The sequence below is a fragment of the Dermacentor andersoni genome, chromosome 1 (genome assembly GCF_023375885.2).
Source record: "Dermacentor andersoni chromosome 1, qqDerAnde1_hic_scaffold, whole genome shotgun sequence".
In the NCBI taxonomy this organism is placed as follows: Eukaryota; Metazoa; Arthropoda; class Arachnida; order Ixodida; family Ixodidae; genus Dermacentor; species Dermacentor andersoni.
Genome location: NC_092814.1, coordinates 270,907,001 through 270,933,939, shown reverse-complemented (window position 1 = coordinate 270,933,939; position 26,939 = coordinate 270,907,001). Strand labels below are relative to the sequence as shown.

General features: G+C 45.8%; 1 long non-coding RNA gene across 1 annotated transcript in view; it reads left to right on the top strand.

Moving 5' to 3' along the window:
- LOC129380913 (uncharacterized) overlaps positions 1-26,939 on the top strand; it is a 58,426-nt gene that overhangs the window by 21,994 nt on the left and 9,493 nt on the right. Inside the window, exon 2 of the long non-coding RNA XR_008609113.2 lies at positions 26,567-26,797. This is a non-coding gene — a long non-coding RNA (uncharacterized lncRNA). The remainder of the gene's footprint in view (positions 1-26,566; positions 26,798-26,939) is intronic.

Genomic DNA, 26,939 nt, shown 5'->3' with positions numbered 1-26,939 from the left:
ACATAACTATTTAGGCGAACGCCGAGTCACAGGCACAACACTTTAAAGGATATATATGTCTTGAAAATAATATGAACGCGAAAAAAGGAAACGCTGTACCACGACGAGAACAGTTCGGAAAAAAAAGTAAGCGAGATGATTTACACGCTCTAAACGTGCAGTGCACTGCAGCACGGTGATGAATTCAACAAAAACTCTGGTTTGCAACAAATTATAGAACTCTTTGTGCAATTTCGCCTACAAGTATTTAAGCAAGTACAGCACTTGCTTCGCAAAGAACAGCGGGTTCCGACGGTGCGAAGTCTTCCGATTTTGCCGCACGACGTCCCGTTTTCCTCCGTGGACTGCAAACAACGCTAGTCATTTTTCCTGCCTGCTGCCGTATCGTAAAGCGCAGCAGGCAGGCACGCTTCCGGCGAACGAAGCTCATCTGAGTTCAAACGCACGTGGCCCGTCGCAGCGCGATCCACATGTGGCCGGCGAATGGCGGTACGAACAGTAAAAAAAAAAAAAAATTTTTAATAGCTAAAACAGGTTTCCCGGTGTCTCCATGACGTGTTGGTCAGCTGATGGGGCGATTTCGCGCGCCGCAGCCAATCAGCGCGCGCGCGTGGCGACAGCGGAGAGGAAAGAGAGGAAGACAGTGGCGCGGTTGAGGGTGCTGCGGCAAAGATATGAGTGTCGCTACTTTCCCGAATAAAGAGGTTTTGCGTTCACACGCACCTGCGCGCCATGCACCTCGAAAGCCACGCGCAGGTTCTGCGGCGGCGCCGCCAGATGGCGCCGTGTTCATAGGGAACTGGAAAAATCGATAATTATGATTTTTATAAGAGACCAGTAATGCCGCGATATCAATTCAACAGCAAGTCATACTCATAGTCAAGCAGTATAAATACATCGGCATATGCATAAACGCAGGAAAAACTTACTCATGCACCCACCAAGATAATCTGAATACAAAGGGAAGCGGAATGCAGCAATAATTAAACATAGAGCACTTTGGGGCTACAATAAATATGAGGTGGCGCATGGAATCTGGAAAGGAGTAATGGTGCCTGCACAACCTTCACAAATGTCATTCTGCGCTTAAAATGTGATATCTTGTCGGAGTTGGAAGTTAACCAAATACGGTAGACGGGTTGGCTTTGGGAGCCCACGGTAAAACCACAAATGAGGCAGTGCACGGTGACATATATGGGATTGGGCCTCTTCTGAAGTCAGAGGAGCGCGGAGCAAAATTAGTTTTGAAGAAAGACTAGTGAGCATGGATTGAAATTAATTGGCGCTTAAGTGCACAAGTATATATTGTCACGAGAGGAAAAGCCAGTCAGTCAGTTCTAAGCGAACGGCCGTTTACAGTTCGTTTTTGCAGCAGCTAACACGCACACTTCTTCTTCCTCGACTTCTAGCGTAACTAGTGCGTGCCCCCATTACCCCTCCCTCCAAAAAAGAAAATAAATAAATAAAGTTGGGGAGATGTTAAATGCCACAAGGAGAAAATAAAAAGAAGTGAGAAAGACAACGGACGTGACGACAGGGGCCGCATCACAAAGTTTGTGGATGAGAGTCAGCGCGAATGGTAGGGCTTCATCCTGGTAACGTGAACAATGTCAGAGGAACGTGGTCTACGGGAGTGGTGCGAAATGTCGGCTGGAATAACTTCGTAGTTGACAGGACTTAGACGACGCAAAACTATGTAGGGGCCAAAGTATCGGCGCAATAATTTTTCTGACCGGCCTCGTTGACGTATAGGGGTCCAAACCCATACAAGATCTCCCGGGTTGTATGTGACGTCTCCATGGCATATGTTGTATCGACGAGCATCTTGACTTTGTCGGGATAGAATTCGTTGCCGCGCAAGGTGCCGCGCTGCTTCGGCACGCTGAACAAAGGCGTCTATCTGGTGCGGTAGGTTGAGACGAAGTTGGTAGGAGCACCACGTCAAGCATAGTGGTGACGTCGCGTCCGTAGACCAGACGCAAAGGAGGAAAGCCGGTGGTTTCTTGTAGGGCAGTGTTGTACGCCAATGTCACATACGGGAGCAGTTCGTCCCAATTTTTATGATCCGTGGCAACATACATTGAAAACATATCCGCAATCGTTTTGTTGAGACGCTCAGTTAAACCGTTAGTCTGCGGGTGATACGCAGTTGCCGTACGGTGCGTTGTTCCGCTCAGCTGCAGAATAGCTCGGACCAACTGGGCAGTGAAGGCCGTAGCATGGTCTGTGATGACGACAGCGGGAGCACCATGTCGAAGGACGATATTTTTGATAACGGCTTGTGTTTCGCAGTATCGAGTGAGGTAATCGGTGGCGACAACGATCCAGCGGTTATCAGCCGAAGACTTGGGAAATGGGCCGAGTAAATCCATCCCGACTTGTTCAAAAGGTGTTCAAACGTTACTAGCACCAGTATGCACGTCTTTGTCAGCCTCGGTGTCAAAGTGACCAAGGACCGGTGGTGTCTGTAGACGTCGCTGAAGGTCGTGGAAGGCGTCGGATTGTGCCGGGCCCCAAACAAATGTGACGTTGTTCTTGATGAGTCATTGCAAAGGTTCGGCAATTTCACAAAAATTGGGTACAAAACGGCGGTAATACGCACAAAGCCCTAAATATCGGCGGACATCGTGTTTTGTCTTCGGTATCGGGAACAGAGAAACTGCCATGGCTTTGTCGGGGTCAGGGCGCCCACCGGTGCTGCTGACAATATGACCTAGAAATTTGAGCTCCTCGTAGCCAGAGTGACATTTTTCGGGCTTCAGGGAGAGGCCGGCGGTGCGGATAGCTTGAAGAACCGCCTCAAGCCGCTGGATGTGTTGTTCAAACGTGGTGGAAAAAACAACTACATCGTCTAAGTAGACTAAACACGAGTTCCACTTGAGGTCAGATAAAACTGTGTCCATCATGCGTTGAAATGTGGCCGGAGCGGAACACAATTCAAAAGGGAGGACCTTAAATTGATAGAGACCGTCGGGTGTTATAAACGCCGTTTTTTCCTGGTCCCGTTCGTCAACTTCAATTTGCCAGTCCCCACTACGCAGATCCATTGAAGAAAGGTAACGGGCATGTCGCAGACGATCCAAGGAGTCGTCAATTCGAGGAAGTGGGTAAACGTCTTTTTTCGTGATCTTGTTCAGTTTGCGATAATCGACACAAATCGTAGTGAACCGTCTTTCTTTTTAACTAATACAACAGGTGAAGCCCAAGGACTTGTCGATGGTTGAATGACATCATCGTCGAGCATTTGTTTAACTTGATGACGAATAGCATCCTGTTCTCTCTGCGACACGCGATAAGCGTGTTGGCGAACAGGTTGGACGGTCGGTTCAGTGATGATTCTGTGTTTCATTAAAGGAGTCTGTTTGACCTTCGACGTGGTGGCGAAACAGTCGCTAAATGACGATAGCAGAGTGAGGAGCCTCTCCTTCTCGTTTTGGTCTAGCTGTGGGTTGACGTTGATGTGACTGGTCAAGGCCACATCGCTGGGTTCCAGAATAGAGATTGTCGTTACCGAAGCACAGGCGTTGGACTCGGCCACCGTTTCAAGGTAGGCCATGGTGGTATGCCTCGCAAAGTGCTTGTATTCGCCACTGAAGTTGGTAACTAGAATCGTGGTTTGCCTATGTTGGAGCTCTACGAGACCTCGTGCGACGCCGACTTCGCGATCCAGCAATATGGTGAGGTTACCTTCGGCGATGCCTATTCCTAGTTGGTCTTGGGGGCATTCAACGAGGACGAAGATGCTACTTCGAGGCGGTAACGTCACGCAGACATCGATCACGCGTAAAGCCGCGCGGTGATGTTCATCCTCCACACTCGAATCCGAAGAAGCGTAGTTAGAAAAAGTCACGGACAAGTCACGAAGGTTAATGATCGCTCCATATTCCTGGAGAAAATCCATGCCCAGTATAACTAGCCGAGAACACTTGGGCAGCACAAGGAAAGACGCTACGAAAGTCGAAGTAGAAATTGCAAGTCTGGCGGTGCATCGTCCAATGGGTGACACGAGGTGTCCTCCGGTCGTAATCAGATGTGGGCCGTCTCACACTGTCAGCACCTTGCGTAGCCGAGTGGCCAGTGAGGCACTCATAACCGAGTAGTCAGCTCCCGTATCGACAAGTGCAGTTACCGGATAACCGTCGATGGAAGCAGTAATAGCAGCAGAAGTTCTTTTTGCAGTTTCGAATGAAGGCGTCAGCGGTACGTCGCGAGGGGATGGCGTCGGCGGAGGATATTTGACGGTTCGCATGACAGCGGCCTCACCCCCGGAGGTCGCCGTTTTCAGTTTCCCCGGCGCGGGCAGCGCGGGCTTCCACCGTTGACTCCCGCGGAATCAAGGCGGGTCGAGCACGGTTTGGTGACGCGTACCGACGAAGTGAAGGCGACCGTGACTGTCTTCGCTGTGGGGCAGGAGGAAGCCGGTTACTTTCTAAGTATTGCTCGATTTCGTGCGGGCGTTCGCCATAGCGCGGGCAACGGGCGTCCGGATGGTATCCCCGCAGACCAATCCGTCGGTACTGGCAGTCGCGATACATGTGACCAGCCTCCCCGCAGTGATAGCACAACGGACTGTTGTCGGGGGCGCGCCATACTGTAGATTTGCGCGGACCAGGATGAAAGGGTGCTTGCGAATTCGTGCAGTGGATCGGACTTGGGGAGCGTCGAGAAATCCCAGCAGGCGGCTGCGAAAACGACGGCGCGCAAGCCCGAAGAGCATCCGCGTACGAGAACGTGGGAGGTTCGGGTCGTGTTGGTGGCGAGGGATGAACCACTTTGCCGATTTCTTCCCGAATGACATCCGTAAGAATCGCGGCACTGGGAGGTGCCGGAGCCGATGCATAAGACTTCTGCAGTTCTTCTCGAACAATTTGTCGTATTAGCTCGGTAAGGGACTCCCTGTCATCATTTGCAGGTACGAGAGAGCATGCAGCAGTCGTGGTGGTCTGGCGTTCATACTGCGAGAGCCGCTGCCGAAGCATACGTTCCATGACTGTTGCCTCACGAACGAACTGAGATACTGTTGTAGGAGGATTTCGCACGAGGCCCGCGAAAAGCTGTTCCTTTACGCCTTGCATTAACAGACCCACCTTCTTGTCTTCTGGCATTAGTGGATCGGCCCAACGGAACAATCGCGTCATGTCTTCGACGAACATGGCGACGGTTTCGTTTGGCATTTGGAACCTCCAAGACCGTGCGTGTTCGGCTCCTTCTTTCCTTTCGGGAGTGCTGAAGGCTTCGCAAAGCAGTCGGTAAAACTCCTGCCAGCTGGTAAATGAGGCTTCGTGGTTCTCGTACCATACTCTCGCCGCGTCTAAAAGGGAAAAGTAGACGTTCTTCAACTTACGGCGATCGTCCCAGTCGTTAAAGGCGGCGACCCGGTCGAAATGGTCCAACCAGTCTTCAACGTCCTCAAAGGCGTCGCCATGGAACGGGTTAGGCGTGCGAGGCGCGTTGAGAATGCATGGTACGGCAGCATTTGGGATCCCTCGGTTTGGCTTGCGGTAGTTGTTGACATCTTCCTCACGGAGCTTGCCAGGGGACTGTATTGCGGTGGAAGACCTTGGAGGCGACGGCTGCTTCGATAGATTTCTGCCGTCCCCGAGGGACTGGCGTCGGTAGCTTCTGGCGCAGGACCCGTAGGCATACGATGGATGCGTACCCCGCACCTCCACCAGTTTGTCACGAGAGGAAAAGCCAGTCAGTCAGTTCTAAGCGAACGGCCATTTACAGTTCGTTTTTGCAGCAGCTACCACGCACTCTTCTTCTTCCTCGACTTCAAGCGTATCTAGTGCGTGCCAATATTTGTACCTAAAAAGCACGGACACAGAATGAAGGAAGAGGTCAAGAAAGGTGGCAACCAAGTACAGGGTAAATAAAAGTGTAAATAAAAGTGTAGATAGACAACCAGGAGTCATCAGAAAGAAAGTGAGAGGAACAGGGGCAGTGAATTGGATGCAAAGAATGGAAACAAGAATGACCATGGAAATTTACAAGAATGGGAAGAAACTAGAAGCGAAAATCTGTACGATAACACAAAGGGCAGTGCCTTGCTATTTAAGGCTCGAGCAGGTTGCCTAAGGATAAAAACATACCGGATCAAATATTCGCAATAAGATGAGGGATGTATTTTCTGCAGCAAAAAAATCGGACGACAATCGGCACATCCTAATGGAACGCGAAGGTATTCACCTAGTGAGACCCGTAAGAACGTACACCTTCCAGAAGCGCTTGGATTTAAAGTGGACGGATGCATCAACTGCAGGTCAGCAGCCGACATAAGCAAGGCTCGTTTAAAGTATTGGTCGAAAAAAGAAAGCAGGGAAGAGATCGATGCGACTGGACCCGTTACAGGTATATATAGCGGTACAAGGTAGGTAGCGATGTTTTGAAGAAAAGAAAAAAGATTAAGGAGATACATACAAAATTGCTACAATGAAAAGCATGTATAGCCTACATGAGTAGCTCAAGCAGGCTAGCTGACTATTTCAGGCCCCGTTTCAAAGGTTTTGCCAATAAATCATCATCATGAGCAGCAGCGCGAAAGAGGAGCCCCGTTAATACACGCCTCATACGCACATAACTAGTTTCAACGGTGACAAGAAGTTAGATTATGGGGTTTTACGTGCCAAAACCACTTTCTGATTATGAGGCACGCCGTAGTGGGCGTCTCCAGAAATTTCGACTACCTGGGGTTCTTTAACGTGCACCTAAATCCAAGTACGCAGGTATTTTCGCATTTCGCTCCCATCGAAGTTGACAAGAAGTTTTGTCGCTACATTGATTCGATGCTAAACGCAATACCGTCATCGTGAGATGGGTTGTGCCGATTTTTTTTTATTTGGCAGGCTTATTTTATATACTAGAAGAGTTGACTGTTGGGCTAGTTGGTCGTCCATATTTGAAGTAGTAACTTAGCGCGAATAAAACCACGGAAACAAGAAAGACAGACAAGGACATGCGCTTGTCCATGTACGTCTTTCTTGTTTCCGTGGTTTTATTCGCGCTAAGTTACTACTTCAAATATTTTATATGCCACAGGAGAGACTACAAAAAAGATTGTGCGCCGCAAACAAGTGAAATCGATGTTTTCGAAGATGAATTTATAAATAGATTGTATATAAAGAAGAAAAAGGTTTTCGTCCCGATTCAGCGAACATGGTTCAGTTCCGGTTCAACGCCGAACCAACAAATTTTGAACCAGTTTATGCTAGTTTACATAACCTAAGAATAATTACAGAGAAGCAGCACAAAATTATTTTGTACAGAAACTCGACGGTGCGCTTGAGCTGCACGGAAAGAATACAAAAAGATACGCCTGCTGTTTGTTCAGGCTGCAAGTATAGTTAAAAAGAAAATGACATCATAGAAGCACTTCTCGGAATCAATACGTCAGAAGCAAAACGTCTTCCTGCCACACCTATACTGTACAATTTGCATGCAAGTGCGATCAAAATCGACCATCCAAATAGGAAGCGCTTCTTCAATTCAGCGATTTTACTATATACAGTATACCGTATGTCTTCCCCCACCGCAGAACTATTCGACGGTCACCAATGTCAAAAGTTCACGAGTGTTTAATATAGCTGCCGCCTGGCGCGCCACGTTGAACACCGCAATAACGGTCCAGTCAGTTCTAAAATGACACCAAGCTCGCATGAAGGGGGCGTAAGAAAGAAAGAAAATTAACTTAGAGGTCAACAAAACCTGCGTCCGGTTTCTACACTATAAAAAGTGCCCCTGTTTCTTTCTTCCTTTTTTGATGCATCATCTTGTAATGATTGCGGCACAATGGCTTCAACCACAATGAGAGAAAACGGAGGGTTGCAGTTTTTTTAGTCGCACGCATGCGCATTACCCAAGATGAAAAAAGACGAAATAAGCGGGTGGGACTGCAATCTGCGCAGAAAAAAATTCACGGACCATTAGGGCACACCCTAATGCGAATTGCGAGCGCAGCTGTTTAGGTGTTTTGAATTCACGATACATTGTGGCAAAGAATTTGATGCTGAACGACAGGGTCCTCTCGGCTGCGGCGCGGAGCCTCTACTCGGACAGCTCGTTTAGCAGCAGCGGCCGACGAAGCATTTCCACCGGTTGCGTCACTCATTGTTACGAAAAAAAGCGTGAACACGGGAACCCGTGGCGCTAGTGTGCCTGAGTGGTCTCGGCAAGGGAGATACCATTCAAGCACCATATAGTCGCTCTACACGGCGCGCGCGGAGCGCATTCTCTGGCAGCGGCGGCGCAGGTGAAGCAGCGCATGCGCAGTGTGCCCGAAGCCCACGCTACCCTACCCCACGACCTACTGTACAGTAGGTCGTGCCCTACCCACGCCAGCGCTCGCCGCCATAGTTTCTCACTATTAGCCCCGAGAACGACCTAGAGGGGCGCTGCGAGCGCCGCTTGCTCGTTCCCTATGCTTGTATACTTATGACGGGCCTCTCAAATATATATTTTACGGCGTCTTCGTTCGCGAAAATGTAATCAAGTAGCTTATTTCCCAGGCAATATATTTCTCAAAGGCAACACTATAGTGTCACCCGAGGGAGCTCAGACCAGCCCTTTACGGGTTTTTCATGCGCGGATCTACACTTTGCAGCGGTAGCTCACGTGAACAATAACAGCATATACGAAAAAGCACAGCACATAAGAATCCAATTCGGATTCCATAACCACCATGATGCAACATGCGTGTCACAATTAAACGCTGGCTAACGCTTCAACTTCTACAACACTTATCTTGATTTTAACCAGCTAAAACATTTTTGCTCACGACGAGGAGTTCACGATATAATATCAATTTTTTTTTTATTAATTCTTCACAGAAGCACTCGACAGTAACACGAGGACTTAACACTGCAGTTTAGATTCTGCCAGCACCGCTTGAGTTTTTATCTCCTTCTCAAAATTAGGCCGTTTTTCACCGGTTAAATTCAAGTGGCGGTAATTTGAAGTAAAGCTGATTGAGGCTTACAGCTGTTTGCAGCACACGGAAAGGAATGTACCAATATTTATTCCGTGCTACATGTTCAACTCACTTGAGCATTACTGGTGATTCTTGCTTGAGAAACACACATGATGAATCTGTTTGGAGAACTGACACAGGCTGCTCGAACCAAATATGTGAGTGAAATATGCTCTTTGGGCAGTCATCAAGAAGTCGAAGCCTCATTCATTAGTAGTGTGGCACATATTGAAGATATTGTTCCCCAGTGGAGGTAAAAAGTCAAGTGGATTCGTGTGAGGCTTATGGTGTCTTCTTTTTGAGGCGGGTATGCGAGGTTCTCTTTTATGTACTGACGAAGCGAACAGTTTTCAGTTTGTATAATCAAACAACGCAGGATCGATACATGGTGAGGCAGAATGTGTTCGAATTTTCTATTTCAAAGCAGCCTAAGCTGCGCTGTCGTGCCTCGATTATGCTATAGGCATTGTAATTGGTGCTGTAAAGAGTTGCTTCATTGTTTCAATTCGAAGTTGTAGTGAACTGTTGGGTTTCGCGAACAATGTGTGCTTCGCCATGGGCACGTTGCAAGTGCTAGGCGGCGCCCTGTCTTTCCGACCCCTAGCGTCATCTAACGAATAGTTGCGCGAATGTGGTAGGATTACTCACGGCGTCAGCAGCCCGCGCTGCGTGTTTGGCGTCCTGTCAAACGGTAGCGATGGCGCGAAACAGCGTGCCGATATTAATTTTAACCGGGTTTCGGGAATTCAGGATCTTCATAGCTTGCTTCGTGAAAAGAATTTAGAGAAAGGAAGTCGTCTATTTGAAGTGCGGCACGTCTACGACGTGAGGGAAGTGTTGGACTCGCACTGATCGGAAGTGACTGCTAGGTTTATTCCGCAAACAAGAAATAATGCACCAGCGAGACGCGTGAAGCTCAGCGTAAGTTACTTCGTTATCTACGGTGTGGACGCATGAAATTATAGGCGACATTGATTCTTGAAGATCGGCGACAGCAGACAAAACCTAGCGGGGAGCTGCGATTGCCGTGCTGGCATCGCTGGGAAGTGCAAGGACGCCGCGGTAGTTTCCCTGTACATACAGGACGGCAAATACGAATCCAAAACATCTCATCCAAGAACGTGGGGCGTACGAACGACTCGTAATACCTACCAGAGGTATTCTAACGCTGCTCTCCCCAAACACAAAAAAAGGGGATGAACTTACCAGTTGTGTTAGACTACGCTGGGAAAATATTTTCGCTCAAGTTACTGGAAGTGCGATACTTTTATGTTGCGATTTTTCAGTGCGTGCAAAGGAGGTTCCAATAAACCACGTTGTCAACAATTTTGGTGATCTCAACTGCCCCTTCGTTGATATGCTGGGCGCAGAAGGGTGTATGCCAGCTCAGCCGGCTGCAACCCCTGATCACATCTCTCAGCAAGCCCTAGCGCTGTTTGAATGGGAGAGGATTGGGAAAGAGTTCCACAGCTTTACTGCGGTACGGTGTGGGAACAAACTACTTTGTTTGCTGCATATCCTGGTACGCAGTGCAGGCAGTGGCGTAGCAACGGGGGGGGGGGGGGTGTCATATACGTCTGGAGACACACGGAAATTGTTGATATCCTCGCCTTCCTCGAATAAACCCGGGGGAAGGGGGGGGGGGCAGAAGACCTAAGGGCCCCGGGTGCCAGACGACCTAGCTACGCCACTGACTGCAGGTGTCCCGTTGCTGCCATCATTGCTGTAAAAGCAAAGAATGCAGCGTTATAACGCACTTGGCATAACGCCGGAACATAAAACAGCTTATGCCGTCGGACGAGCGCTATCCAGTGTTGACGCCGTTCTGCTTCATACGGTCGGCTTGGAAACCTGTAAAACATGGTTCCTCGTGAGTTGGTGTACGTGCTGTTGCAGCCCACTACTCAACAGCTCGGGTTACACTTAGGCATTGCTCAGAAAAGGCAACAGCTACGCGCGAAACAGTGCACATACAGGCTTTCCGAACGCAAGCGGGCCGGTCGTATCCTGCCGGTTCCGCGCTCGCCGCCGCGAGGGGCGCCGTAGTAGGCGCGGGAACTACGTTCGCAACCTGCCTTATGCTTCCGTTGCGGGAGGGGTGTGCCATATCGTCGATAAAAGCTAGTGAGGGCCACTATGACACATTTCATAGCTTGCAGTTGATTGCATGGTTCTCGATCGTAACCACGAAATTTTATTTCGTGTGATTGCTGTTACAGCATTCGTGAAGTATACATGTATATATACTATATACTATACATGATGCGCCGTCGTATTAACAGCCAATGCATTTCTGGGTTTCAGAGAACGGTGAAAGAAAATATATATACCAAACCTTTTCACGCAAAATGCGCGCCTGACTCTTCCTTGTAGGCCTTAATATAGTTGCCACATTTGACTAAAACAACTCACCAGAGTAATAAGGATCATGATGAAAACTTCCTTGGGCAGTCCTTATAACACGGATTTATAATGTTGACACCAAATGTCAAGGTTTTTCTTCCATGTAAAATGCGATGTCTCTCATAGCTAAGCACTAAGAGAATGTTAAGTGTTTAGAGGAGCATCATACTAATCGCGTGTTGAACTTTCAGACATTCTTTTTAAGCGACATTTATGGACAGACACGGCGCATATATGCATTGAAAGACCAGTAGACCCCTTCAGCGCTACATAGCTTGCGATATCCAAGTCGCAAATTTTCATGACTCACGCAGTTTTGAAGAAGAAACTGCGGTTCAGGCATTGCAGCAGAAATTATCCGAAATATTCTTCTGTAAGTACGGCTCGAGACCCCAGTACCCCAAGCATCCACGTAGGAAACCAGCGCGCGCGGCAGCCAAGCAAGCCAGAACGAGCGGCGTCCTGGCCGTGACGTCACTCGCGAGAGGGCGCCACTTCAAGTTCTCGCCGCTAATCACTCTATGCTCGCCACATTCGATCCTCGTTGCCGCCGTTGAGCAGGTCTCGTGCGGCACTCTCTTCCTCCTCCTTTCACCATACTCTCCTCCTCCGCTCTCCTCCTCATGCTTCCGCTGCACACGCCTCCGCTTTCTTCCTGGCCCCGTCTTCGCTCTCACCGTCTTTCATCTCCCGCGGCGCTTGCGTTGGCTCTTTCATCCTTCGCTGCGCTCGTTCGCTCGGTTACGAGGGACGCCGACGCTCAACGAAGGAACGGGCACCTAAGAGCTGCGCTCTAAAAAATCCTCGTGGCTAGCACGATGCGCAGTCTCTCAGTCGCTTGCAAAGAAAAAAAAAAGGGAAACCTAGGCCACCTGTGCCATAGGTGCTGCGGAAGCGAGATGCCCTCTCGTCTCTAAATTTCCACTTGGTCGAGCAAGTGCGTGATCAAGCACCCGAGCGGTCGCGTAAAAAACTTCCATTCTTACGACTACTTGGCCTAGGAGAGTACCATGCATACGTCAGCCGAGCAACTACTGGAGGGTGGATATACAGTTTGAGTTTGATATTGTTTCGAAAGTTGTGTTTGCTTCATAAGCCTTGGCCCTAGAGAACTTAAAGGGACACTAAAGACAAATACTAAGTCAAGCTAAAGCGATAGATCAGTGCTCTAGAATCTCTAAGGCGTCAATATTATCGTGAACAGAGCGTTAATAGTTGAGATTGAGGTAAATGCAAGACATGATTAGAGACTTCCCCAGGACATTCATGCACTTGGCCGATGACGAAAGCACTCCTCAGTTAAATTCTGTCACTAGTACTCAACTACTCGTTGCAAAAAAAACATCCTTGTATTGTATTATAAGATGAAATAAAATTCTACTTGTCCAGTTCTATTTCATTTTTTAGGAAAAAGAACTCATTGAAATTACCGTTCACAACGACGCAAGCGGCCGAAAGGTTTCGTTTTCGCTCTACTGTGCGCTGCCCACGCTTTCCCGTTTCAGTACTTTCCTGATCGCGTAGTGCCGCGCTGGTTTTGCTGGCTTGAAAAACTCGCAAAAGCTGCAAGTAGATTACATGCATTCAACTCGCGCGTAATCTCACGGGATGCCCGAACGGTCTACGCCAGTTGACCAAAAAGCAGCTGCAGCGGCAAATCCACCGCTCTGTCTTGACTCGGTACCGCCGTCTGTCGATGCGCCGTTTTACTAAAGTACGCGCTAGTTTTACTCACCGACGGCAGCAGAGGGTGGTAATGGCGTATTCAAAGTCATTCATCACTCCCCCAGTTTTGTGGCGGAAGATTTCAATTTCGAAAAAGGTATTCGGACTATTCATATGCAATTTTCTCGTAACCAAGTCTTTTGTTGGCACAAAACAAGCATTGCGAGGTTTCTGGAATGGTATTTAGACAGTCCACGTCGACTTGGTATTTGCCTTTAGTGTCCCTTTAAAGGGCCCCTCACCAGGCCCCATAGCAAATTTTAGTTATACGCTAGTAGTTACGTGTCCTCTAGGGAGCTTTCTGCCGCAAGATTTTCAAATCGGCTCATTCATAGCCAGAAATATTTCAGTGCCCCGAACCCATGTTTTCAGCAGGCGGGCTCCACTGCATGGCAAGGCTTCCTCTCCACTCGCCCCGTCTAGCCTTCGCAAGCGAAATTTCTTCCCTGCGTTCTCCCATGCCGGACCTCGAGAATCGCGCGGATCGCGTGTCACATACGTTACGGGCACCGCCTTCACTTTCTTTTTCTCCTGGCTTTCTTTCTTTCTTCTTTTTCGACGATGTGCACTTCCGCTGGTTTATCCGCTGGAGGCGTTGCGCGCGAGCTGTTATCGTTTCACGCAGCGCACGATTTTGCGTGCTGTGCACAAGGACACGAGTAGCGGTATAATTCAGTGCTACACGAATACTGAGGCAGAACAAGCGGATCGCAGAGCCTGATCCAAGTCCGCTACGAGATGACACCATAGTAGCACACACCGTCACCCGGTCACCGATGACGTCATTACTAAATCATGCGGCAAGCGCATCCACCGGTACCACATATGGAAACAAAGCGCTGGCGTGGGTTTCGGATCCACTGTGCATGCGCTGCTTCGCCTGCACCGCCGCCGCCACTAGAGAATGCGCTCCGTGCAAGCCACTCGTTCTCATGTGGCGTTCTCGTGTAATCATCAGTGAGTTTTTTTCAGTCGTGTTCACCTCCGAGTCTTTCAAGCTGGTGCTCAACAAAACACTAATCCGAGCTAAACTCGAATACGCTAACTGAGTTTGGGACGCTAATCAGGATATTTTTAATTTATTCAATAGAAATCGTGCAAAACAATCGCACACGATTTACGTTCTCGAACTGTAACATGACCGCCAGCATCACCACAATGAAGTCCAACCTACAGTTCCAATACTTCGTGTACCACCATGCATCTCTCTCTCTCACAAAATATATCATCATACTGAATGAGCTTCTTTCACAACCCCACTGCATATAATCTCAGCTTGATCATCAACACAAAGTTGGGACTCGGTACGTCATGCCGAACTGTCACCTTCTTGTATTCATTTATTCCGTAAACATCCGAAGAGCGCAATCATCTACTCTGTACTGTTATTGCTTCCATAAGTGAAACAACCATTACAAAAAAATAAAACCCAAAAAATACACGATGTCTTACTTTGAGTGCTTTAACGTGTTTCTCATGTGTTCATTATCGAGCATTGTTTCATTTCTTTCTCTATTAATAGAACTACAAATTATGTTGATTATTTATGTACCTCGATTTATTTACCTTGTGTAACTTGAGTTAATTGATGCTGCACTGGACTTCTCTTTCAAAAGTTCATGTGGGCAGACCACAAACCCCTTTTTTGTCTGCAGGAATGATATCTAGGCTATTATCCCAAAGAAAATTGCACATGCATTAGGGGCATTTTCAACTTGGGAAGCTTAACTCATGATACCGCATCAACGCCTACTGAAATTATCGTAATCTCAAGACTTGAACAACTCAACGAAAAGGGCAACCCAAGCATCTCATAATCTTGTAGGTATTACTCTGCTTTTTGCACTGATCATCATTGTGACGTCAAAATGTTACAAATGGAGTTGCACAGGCTGTTACTAAAATGCCATATATACGAGTGTGACATGTCTGAAAATAAATGTGTTGGTAGTTAGCACCTGTCTTCATCAGTTTTTACTCTGTCCTTGTCCTGTGTTGTGCACTAGATGCAGTAATGGAACACCAACATGGCCAAACTTAAGTTATTTCAAAAAGACACTCCCTTGCCAGAACAGGAATTAATCTACATGGCGTAGTATTTTACCACAACCTCCCTCATGATTCTTGCAGTTAAGCATTCAGCCCCAGCAGCTATGGAGCACCTGACCAAGGAGGTGGACAGGCATGCAATGTAGCAAAGGGCACTAAGAATCTCTGAATCCAGATAGGCTGCTACTGGAAATTGATCCTGGCAATGGTCAACATGTGAACTATCTCGAATGAAGATAACTGAGCTTGGGCATTGCCTGGGATATCATTCGGCTTAATGAGATTAGAAGAACTCGTGAGGCATATACAGTGCTAATAATTCCATATTCTGCTACATTGGTGTTCCATATAAGAGAGAATATGGGTAGGATTTGCAATTCATATATATATAGCAGATCACATGCTACATATGCAAAAAAATTAATGTGAACAAGTAGAGCCTGTGGTTCAAGAAAAGTATATATTATGCCAGATTTTTTAAAAACTTATATGCTACTCTCCCCAGATCATGCCAAACTAAGCAATACCTTGTTTGAAGACTCACATTTTGAATAATGCTATTTATAATTCAACATTTTGTTTTGCAGTAGTCCTCATCCAGCGACTTACAGTTAGGACCAATTAGCATTTAGTTCCAATACAATCTCCAACAAAAACGTGCATGAACTCATTAGCCTGCTGCTAGGACTTACAAAGTCAAACAAATTTATCTGTAATAGTTGTAATACATTGCCGATAGATCAAATAATTATTCTTATCAGTACAGCTATCAGCGAGCACTATAAGACTAGGTAAGCACTAATACTTGAAATTACTGCACATTTGATCTGCTTTTGACAGAATTCAGAGCAAATGGTCAGTTAACTCCAAACTGATTCTCACAACTTTGAAACTGGTGAGCAGATAATGTGAATTAACTGTAAACTAACACATACCCTTCTTTATTTCTTTATTACACAGACATACATTATACAATTGAGATACGCACAATCTGTATGGTCCCATAGCCAATGGCTAGTACGGGGCCCATATCAAAATATACATACGAGAAACTGTTACAAAATAATGCTAGTAAAGAGATTCAAATTGATTAACAAAGAATACAAAATACAACACTTTGCAATAAATACAGGAATAACTGAGTTCTGCAAATGAAAACTTACTGTATAGGTGTTATTATTAGTCTTTTCGAAAAGTTAGCAAAGAGAATCCTATTAGACCGAGAAGAAACTAAGAAATAAATTGCACCAGATGAATATAAGCTCTTATTCGTGCAATAAATCTAACTGGACTAAAACACATATTGGCATTTTCACTAAGAACCCTATCCTTCCCTTAATCCAAGTAATGCCTCTGGCATTTCTGCAAAGCCAAGGTGCTATAAATAGAATGCATTCTGTACAGGAATGCCAAAGAGGTATTACTATAATAGTCTCTACCCTGTTGCTGTCACTGAGGGTTACATGCAGTTTTTTGCCCCAAGTTTTAATATTTATGTAAATGGACCATGAAAACAATGTTCTCATTGTACTCATGATAGTGCAGTACTCGCGACTGCTTGTTTCACCATAGCCAACAGGATGTGGCCAAGAGAGATGGGCTGCCTATATGTGTCAGAAAGAGTTTTGCTTGGTTCAGTAACAGGCCATCTTTCCAAAGGTGTCACTGAATTGGCTGCAGGAGACAAGAGTGCTGCATGGCTTGTCACAGTAATTGTGGCTAGTTGTGTCGCTGCAGTCGGTAGGATCAAATCAGTAGCAGTGGTCTGTCTTAATGCATCTGACTGGGTTTGCCGAGCTTCAACAATAGGACTACTTTGGAAAAGCATACATGACGTTGCAGTGGTCCAGGACATTGAGGGACCTGTAACAGAGCTTGTAGCAACTTCTGTGAGGACAGTTGACTTCATTGTATTCATGTCGTGAACCATATAGTTTTCACGTTGCGATTACTGGAATGACACATTTATGCCTCATTTTATATACTGCTCTTACCTTGTTTGCCTAAGTAGGTATTAGTCTCTCTCATTAACTATTTCGCTATATGTCTCTTGAATTTCTATACTTGTATTCTTCATAGTTAATTTAACTTGCTCATTTTCAACTACAAAGACTTATTGTGCATTTAAAATACGTATATTAAAATGGTCAATGTATTTGTACTATGTTAACATTTGATGTGCTTCATATTGTAAATCTGTTATCTTCATAAGTACCAACATCCATTGTATCGCAACATATTTGCTTCATTTTCCGCATTTTTAAAATTGCAGAAGGAACTTCGCATGCTGCCAATGTAACGGTCTTCAGGGACCCAGTCAAGCTGCCTAGAGCGGCTGTTAGCCCTGAAGACCATCCAGATGTTCTGAATAAAGATTGATTGATTGATTGATTGATTGATTGATTGATTGATTGATTGATTGATTGATTGATTGATTGATTGATTGATTGATTGATTGATTGCAGGTGCAGAGGGTGCTTTAGTGCATGGCACCATGCATGTAGGTGCAAGCATCGCTCCAGTTAAAGGGATGAGGAGAAAAGGAACAGGCTGTGTAAACGGGTTAAAGAGGACTTGCCCTGATTCATTACTAGGCTGCATTTTGGATGCTGTCATTGACTTTGTTGCAGCACTGGAGCATGTTGAGTGGATTGGTGCAGTGTTTGTCACTATTTGTGTTACAGCAGTCAGTGGGACGATGTAACAAGGAATGTGCTCCCTGAGTGAGTTAAACTGAGGCTGCTCTGCTTTCAAGGAATGCCTTTTTAAAGGTGCATTTGACTGGTTTGCTGTAGCTGAGGTTGTTGCAGGGCTTTGAGTCGTGCTCATAGCTTCTTTTGATACTGGACTTATTGAAAAAGAAACAGTAATGCACTGGTGAATGGGATCAATCTGTAGCAGGCTTGGTTTTATCATAACGTTCGCTAATGAAGAAGTAGTTGAGTTACACAAAGCTGATGACTGTGCCACAGAGTTCGCTGCCCCACTTATCAGTGCCAGTGTCTTAGGCAGCGGGATAACGCCTAGAGCAAGGCGTGGCTGCAACATCACAAAACCTGGCTGGTCTTACGTGCATCAAAAGCTTGACATTTTGATGGGACACTTGTCTTTGTTAGGATGGTGGTGGTTGCAGTTGGTGCCAAATTCATGGCTACTTCGACTAAACCAGGTGGGAAGTGCCCAGAACAAGGGGCCTGCTTCGAAATATCAACATGTGGCTGTTTCTGCTTGACAGAACCCAGAGTCTCAGCAAGGCTCCTTTACTTAGTAGCAGTAATCAATGGTGCTGTGGGGCCCACAGCCTCTGGCTACATGTGTCACTGTAGGAAGCACAAACAGGGGGAAGGCGGGAGATGGAAATTCAAGACGATAAGCAAAATGAGAACAAGGTGAACGCAGGAGCCAACGTTTCGACGTTTCTCCGCCTTGAAGAAGACAAGTCCACTTGTCAAAACATTGGTTCCTGCTTTCACCTTGTTCTCATTTTGCTCATTGTCTTGTAGGCAGCACAATAATGACTGGAAAAATCGGCTAACCAAAGGGGCCCTTTAGTGACTGTCCTGAGTCACTAAGAGGCCAGTTTTCAAGACGTAGGGTAGGATTCAATCCAGCATTTGACAGTGTAGCATGGCATGGGGCTGTGGTTGTGGCTACTTGTTTCACTGTAGTAAGATGCATGAGGTCAGGAAGAAGGGCCGCCTGAATGAGTCAAACATAGGCTGCTGCACTGGTTCGAACAAAGAAGTTGGTCCCAAATGCGTGGCAAGTTTAGGTGCAATAATCAAGGTTGTTGTGAGGCACAGTGGTATGTTAGTTTGTACTTGTGCTAATCCGGGCAAGGAAATGAGATCAGGAAGAAGCTGTCTCAACATTGGCTGGCCTGGTTTAATCAAAGGCTTCTCAGATGAAGCAATAGAAAATTGGGCTGCTGTACAGCTGAATAGGTGCTCTGCTCTGCTGCTCATCATATTAGTAGTTGTGCACAGCGGAATCAAAGTCCTGAGAAATGGGCTGTCGGAATACAAAAAGCTTTGGATAGCCTGGTTTTATCAAAGGCTTGAAGCTATATGCATGACATGGATGAGCCATTCAACGAATTCTGCGTTTTGCTGATCGCTACTTGAGAAGTTGTGGGCAGTGGAATGATGTTTGCAGGAAAGGGCTGCAAGAAATGGTCAAATTGAGGATGGCCTGCCATCAAAGCCTTAGAGGCAAGGTAGGCTTTACTGCTGCATGCAAGGTTATAGCTGCACTTGCAGACATACTTCCCACCACTCTATTCTCTGCACGCTCTTTCGGGTGGTCAAAAGAAACTTCCTGCCTTAGTGTGTTGAGCCTTGACTGTTCACTTTCAGTCAAACGCTTTTCAGTCAAATGCTTTAGATGTGCCCCTATAATGTACAGCTGTTACTAAGCCTGCTGCACTCCTGGGTAGTTCTTTTGGTGCTTTGGGCAGCTGAAGGAAGTCAAGATAAAGGGCTGCCGAAAAGGGTGAAAGCGGGGCTGGGCTGGTTCGACCAAAGTTTTTGTTGAAGATGTGGTACACTTTGTGGGCTTCTAAAGTGTAGTCTTGGTAGACATGCCCTCATATTCTCTGCCTGCTACCCAGCCTGCTGCTCTGTTGGGTAGGTTTTTTGCTGTTTTAGGCAGCTCAAGGAAGTAAAGATTAATGTGCTGTCAAAAGGGTCAAGCGTGGCTGGCTTGGTTCTACTAAAGATTTTGTTGAAGGCATTGTAGACTTTGTAGCCTTCTGAAGCGAAGTCTTGGTAGATATGCTCACCTGTTACCCAGCCTGCTGCTCTGCTAGGTAGTTCTTTTGCTGTTTTAGGCAACTCAAGAAAGTCAAAGTTAATGGGATGCCGAAAAGAGTCAAAGCACGGCTGCCTTGCTTCCACCAAACATTTTGTTGAAGGCACGGCAGACTTTGTAGACTGCTGAAATAAAATGTAGGTCTACGTGCCTGAGTAGTGTTCAGCACTTATACTGCTTGCCACTCTGCTGAGTAGTTCACTTGTTGTTACGCTTCTCAAGGAAGTCAAGGTTAATGGGCTGCTGTAAAGGGTCGAAGCGTGGCTGGCTTGGTTCCAGCAAAGTTTCTGTTGAAGGCATGGCAGACTTCATAGTCTTCTGAAGCGCAGTCTTTGTAAAAATGCCCCCATATTCTTTTCCTGCTACCCAGCCTGATGCTCTGCTGGGTAGTTCTTTTGCTATTTTAGGCAGCTCAAGGAAGTCAAAGTTAATGGGCTGCTGAAGAGGGTCAAAGTGCAGCTGGCTTGGTTCCACCAAAGATTTTGTTGAAGGCGTGGTAGGCTTTGTAGGCTGCTGAAATAACACCTTGGTAGACATCCCCATGTAGCGTTCAGCACTTACACTGCCTGCCACTCAGCTGGGTAATTTGTTTGTTGTTTCAGCCTTCTCAAGGAAGTCAATGTTAATGGGTTGCCAGAAAGGATCAAAGCAGAGCTGGCCTGGTTTCACCAAAGCTTTTTTTGAAGGCTTGGTAGACTCTGCTGTTTAACGCAAATATGCAGCTGGACTTGTATACATGCTTCCCACCAGTCTATTTTCTGTGCACTCGCTCAAGGGTCCAACACAAAGTTGTTCCCTTAGTGAATCAAGCCTTGATTGTTCATGCTCAATTAAAGGCTTCTGTAGTGCAGTCTTGGGTGTAGTTGAAAAGGATACTGTAGACCTTGCTACCAATCTTATCTCTCCTTGCTTTTTCGTAGGCAGTTCAGTTAGTTCAGGAACCATGGGCTGGCTTCACAGATCAAACTGCAGCTTGCCTTGTTTGATCAAATGATTTTGCTCTGAAGTCATTGAGTTGTGTTCATCTGTCAGGGCTGCTGCAGGACTTGGTAGCCTGCTTGCTGATACTAGTGCTGCTGAGGACAGTGGGTCGATGCAATGAGGAATAGACTGCTTGAATAAGTAAGTCTCAGTCTGACATGATTCTTTCACAGGCTTGGCTATTGAAGATACAGTTGACTCCATTGCTGCAGTACGTACCATCACTGGTATTGCATATGATCCTTTTGTATCACTCTGGGCACTATACTTGGTTGTGTTTGCTACTGATGGTCTCAATGCGGCGCCATCTTCAGCCTTCTCTCACTAGTAAGGCTCACTGTCTTTGATTATGTCCACTGTTTTCTGTGCGCGTTTCCCTCGCTATGGTTGTTATGAAAATAATTTCTAGCCCTTCCCACTGTCGTCTTGAAGATTCTTATGTGAGAACTGTTCTCCATGTCTCACCAACTGTCTTGTTTGGTTTCTGACAGCTAGTGATCATTGTCTGTCGAAGACTGTAGCACCATTGCAGACACAGTCCCAGCCAGGCTTCCTTTTACAGTGCTCTTGTTAGGGCTTCGTGGTGTGCCTGCGCATGTGGTCTTAAAGAATGAAGGTGCAATAAGCGATGAGTTTAGTTTGTGACGGCAATGTAGGACATCTGCAGGTTGACTTAGGCTGTCCACACGAGATCTGCTGTTTTGTGCTTGTTTGGTAGATCTCTCGGTAGGTCTGGGGAATGGAAGTCGTAGGTGGGAAGATTTTCTTCTTCAAGTTGGTGGAAAGGTCTGTGTATCTTCTCTTGCGTGTTGATGCATGGTCTCCAAGCCTTACAATGAGTAGGCTTTCATATTACCATGGTCCACGAACGTTACACGTGGGTGACTTGCAGGGAGCTAGCCCGTCAAATGCGTTCGACAGTCCAGATGCCAATACTTGTAAGCACTTGCCACTTCACTTCTTGGGGAAACAAATCCAAAGCGGAGAATTCTACAGAAGCAGTCGTTCAGAAAAGAAACTGCAATCGACTGCCCGAGAGATGAAATAGTGGCCAGAAGAAATACGTAGAGTGACCTTCCACAGAAACACACATTCGAAAAGGCACGAGCCGCAGTAAAGAAGAAGCAGATGCCCGTGTGCACGTGCATGTGCACACAGGCATTTAGCTGTTGGATTGGATTTCCTTCTTTTATGGCGTGTACCCACTGCGGGGGATTGGCCAAGATTTGGATGGTATTAGGAAGATTTTGGTGGTACAAAAACTGGTTAAAGTGTCATGTGGAAACGGATAAAAATAATGTTTGAAGAACCTAAGCAAAATGTCTTGAAACAACTATGAATTCCTCCACGGCTGAGCAGACATCCCTGTGGTAGTTGCCAAGAGAGGAGGCTTCTAGAGAAAGGATATTTAAAATGTAGAAATTTAAGCCAAGTTGCATGAACGTTGGTTCTAAGATGTTTTTCCTTAAAGCACAAAAACGGCAGCAAAATAAGAAAAAATGATCTATGGTTTCATCTACTGCACAGAATGAGCACAGAGGGGAGCGTGCCAGACCAGCCCTGTGACGATAAAAGTTTAATAACGGTGTTCGACAGCGTAACTGGGTAAACATTACTTCAGTTTTTCTGGTGTGAAAGGAATTTTTGTGCCAAGGGAATAGGAGGTGTCAATACCCTGAAAAATTTCCTATCGCTGGATTCAAAAAGTCTAGAGCAATTGCATATCTCCTGTATCTAGTAGAAGTTAGGTAAGCTGATGCCGGAAGTAATGATAGTACAGGGCCATTGAGGGCCGCTCTCGCAAGACTGTCAGCCATTTCGTTAATGTATAATCCCCTATGACCAGGCACCCAAAGTAATCTAATTAAATTTATGTGGTCAGGCACCACAAAATTAAGTGTACGTAAAAGGCTAGCCCCACTATTTGTTGTGAGCAATGTACAGAAAGATCCGTTATTATCACTACCGTCGACATGGATGAATTTAGCTTATGTAAGGCTAATACTACAGCTAGAAATTCAGCCTGAAATATGGATAAGTAGTCCGGAATCCTAATTGAGAATGACCAGTCTAGAGCAGGACCAAAAATGCTAATCCCAGATTTTTCTCCACACTGCGAGGCATCTGTTGCGATGACTGTATTTATACCTAAACTCAATAAATGATCTTGCAATAGTCCATTTAATATATTTTGAGACAGAAATTTTGCATTATTTGGGTAGATGTCATCATAGATTATTTGTAGACTCTTTCGCACATCACAAATGGGTGACGCATCCCAAATATGTACAGTTAAGGGGTTAATCAATGTTTGTACAAAGACTATCTGTGGTGTAGGAAACCGGGGCCAGTGTACTTAAAAAAATGATGCAGGCTGGGAAATGAATATGTTTCTCAATCTTCTAGTAGAGGATTCGTACATATTTAAGAATGTTTGCACTGTCAGCAACCGAAATCTGCACAATATTGAGGGCAACCCGACTTCTTGATATAATACATTATTAGCCACAAATTTCGGTAATCCGCAGCACAATCACAGGGCTTCCTGCTCAATGAGAACAAAGGGGCGTAAATTATAAGCTAGCGCACCAGAAATGAGCACACATCCAAATTCTAAAATGCGCCGCACATGCATTTTATAAATCATTAGTAGTGCGTCTCTCCACATCCCCGACCGACTGTTGCATAGCTTACGTAGCATCCAACTGCTCTCATTCCTTTTTTAACTATGTGGTCAATATAGCCAAGCCAACTGAGGGAGCCGTCAGACTACACCTAAGTACTTCATCGACTCCACTTGAGGTATAGTCTCGAGACTGTAGGATAGCGATATATTAATGGGATTGTTAAGGGGGTAAACCAATATTGAGCATTTATTCACCTTAAGCGAAGGGCGAATCTTGTTTAACTAGCTTTTTATGGCATAGAGATAGTTCTGTAGTCGATAATGTAGGGAGTGAATATCGCTGTCTGATGCATAGAAAGCAATGTCGTCTGCGTGTACATATGTTTGTACATCTGGATGCCGAGGAACGGAACTTATCAGAATGTTAAATAATAATGGAGAAATGACAGCTTCTCGAGGAACATCTCGTGATTGATTATGTATGCTTGAAGAAAAGCCTCTTAGAGAGCAGTAGAATTTCCACCCATTTAAGAATTCACCTAACCAGTTTACAAGGTAATTTGGAAACTCTAGATTTAGTAATATATCCAATAAAATTACATATTCTACACTGTCATAGGCTTTGGAGATGTCTAGTGTTACAATAGCACCCATCTGTCTTTGGCACCGTGCTAATTTTATTCTACTCTCCAAGTCCAAGTGAGCATACCAAATTGAACATGATGGTTGGAATCAAATTTGGCAGGAATAAAGCAAGTCTTTGATGTCTACAAACATTAGCATACGGGCATATAGTATTCTTTCAATTAATTTCACGAAATTTGAGGTTAGCGCGATTGGTCTAATGTTACTAATTGTATATCTTTCCCCATGATTTTTAACTAGAATTATTTCAGCAATTTTCCATGCAGACGAAATCTATGAAAATCTAACTGAGTGATTTATAATAGCTAAAAGGTCATCTGGAGCTTCCTTAGATAAAATTTTGCTGTTCTTTCAACTTTGTCTTCGCTGCTTGTCACTGCCAACCAAAGCGGTAGCCCACAACAGTCTCCTACAAAATTTCTGTAGGAAGCTCTATAGCCAAAAATGCCTATAAGGAAAAACAGACACAACCCTCATATCGATGAAAAGGCAGCATGGAATTCTAACCCAGCCGAACTGGCATGCAGTGGTGAAGTGAAAGTAGCGAAAGTATGAAAGGACTAGAAAGCAGCAAGTGAAATCCGTACAGCAGGAGATGGTATAGTACACTCGTTTAAAGTGTTTCGATCACTGAACTGTTTCGATCCTTGGTTTTGATTGTAGCGCTATATGCCACCGTACTAGAGTGCACAGGGGACCGTATCCTGAAACGATCCACTTTGATAGTTCGCCATCAGGCGCGCTGATTGGCTGGTTAAGCAAAATAAGATGACTTAGCTCATCCGATTTTGCTAAAACAACCAATCAGCGAGCACCTGACGGCGAACTATCGACAAGGCAATAGTATCACTGAAGTGGATCGTTTCAGCATACGGCCCCAGCTGGCACAGCTAACACCACAACACGTGTACAGGTGTACACTCAAGCCTCAGCTCCTGGCGGATTCCGACGAAACCACTTTAGTGCTGTTGCCTCCGAGATTGGGCGACGTGCCACCGCATCTCGGAGACAAAGAGAGCTTAGTTTGCGCTGTGTGCATCGCCTTGTCTTGCCCTTTTTGTGGTCGTTCCCTCTACGCTATACAAACCAATGGTCATGAAACAAGCCCAAATTTCAACTCTATGCGTCTATAGTAGGATACAACTTAAAAAACGCAGCAGTTGGCGACCAAGGTACCTGGACCACGCGGGGTTGTCTTACTCCGCCATCCAATCACAGAAACAAAAAAATCGTAGCCATGCGACCTTTTCAAAATAGCATCGTACTTGATACCTCTGGAGCATCTGCTGTCCTTGAAGAGTCTTTTCATCAGCAGAAGCAATCAGGTGTGCAACAGACATGGCTAAAGTGTATTGAGTTGGAGCATGTCCCTCTTCAAAAGTCCACCGTACAGTTCATTTCACTGCTGAGCCCATTTTGCTCGTAAAACGTTACTGCCAACTTAAGTGAAACTTGACAATAAATAGTTGCAGCGAAGCAAGCATTTTATTTCTATTCAATAAATTAGGCTTTCACCGTACCACTATAATAGACGAGTGGAAACATAAAATTGCACGTTTATAACTTAATTTTTGTGGTTACCACCTTAATTAGGTAACAGGGAAAGTTCGAAGTACGAGCTACTTGCAGCCTCACGGAGGAACAGTAGCTGGCGGTTATGAGGGCATGAGTGGGGCTTCACTGCAGACTTAAGTTGCATTCAACAATAGAGAGTTTTAGATTAGGGGACACAAGCGGCTTGCATACACAGGAACTAGGGGCCACATTACCGCGCGTGCACAGACCTCTACGTCTGTGTCTTCGCATTCACACTACCATCGGCCCTAGTCCTTGCGTACGCAAGCTGCATACGTCCCCTAACCAAAAACTTTCCTATAGCATTCTTATTTCGTGTTTTTAGCCGACTACAGGTGAACAGCGGGCTAAACACCCTCTCATGGAGGAAAGGAAATGCCCTCCGAACTTTCCCCACGGCTTTTCCGTAGAGGGCCTGGGTTGCCTGGGTCATGGTGTGCAGGTGAGCACTGTGATCTTTGAGCAAAGCATAGTATTAAAGAAATTGATCCCACTCATTTATCATCGGACTTTCCTTGACCTGGCTTTAATTTCTTGTATCACTTTTGCTGTAGAATGTGAACCGGGTCACGCATGCTCCCAAGTTCAGTCTTGTTTACTTAGTAAGCACTCGGTAAATACTATTCGCTGAAGGTTGACTTTAGTGAACTATAGCTTCTAGCAGCTTGCACTAGTCTTTTTTTATTATTCATTGAATATTGAGTGCAAATCTTGATCAGCAGGTATAAATACTTTATGACAGTGGGTGTTGGCAAGAGGTTCTAACTCGACCTTTATTCTACCTGCAGGACGCAATGGCGTACCGCGACATGCTGTGCAGCCGATCAGCTTAAAGGGACAAGAAACCTGGCATCTCCTTCCATGAAATCACTGTGGATGAAAATCTCCGAGAACAGTGATTAAGGCAATCTGGAAGGATGACTGGATACCAAACACGACGTCGAATTATTCAAGAGTATGCAGCCGGCATGTCCAAGAGGCAGACTTCACAGAGGGCAAGCGGCGTTGCCTCAAGAAAGGTACTTTTACCAACCATATTTCCTAAGCAGCCATCTTATCTGCAGTCGCGAATACTCAAGGAAAGAAACTCTGTAAAGATAAGAAAAAGGTCAAGTGTTCCCAGTCAGGACAGCCAGAACGAACCTCCCAAGAAATGTAGAA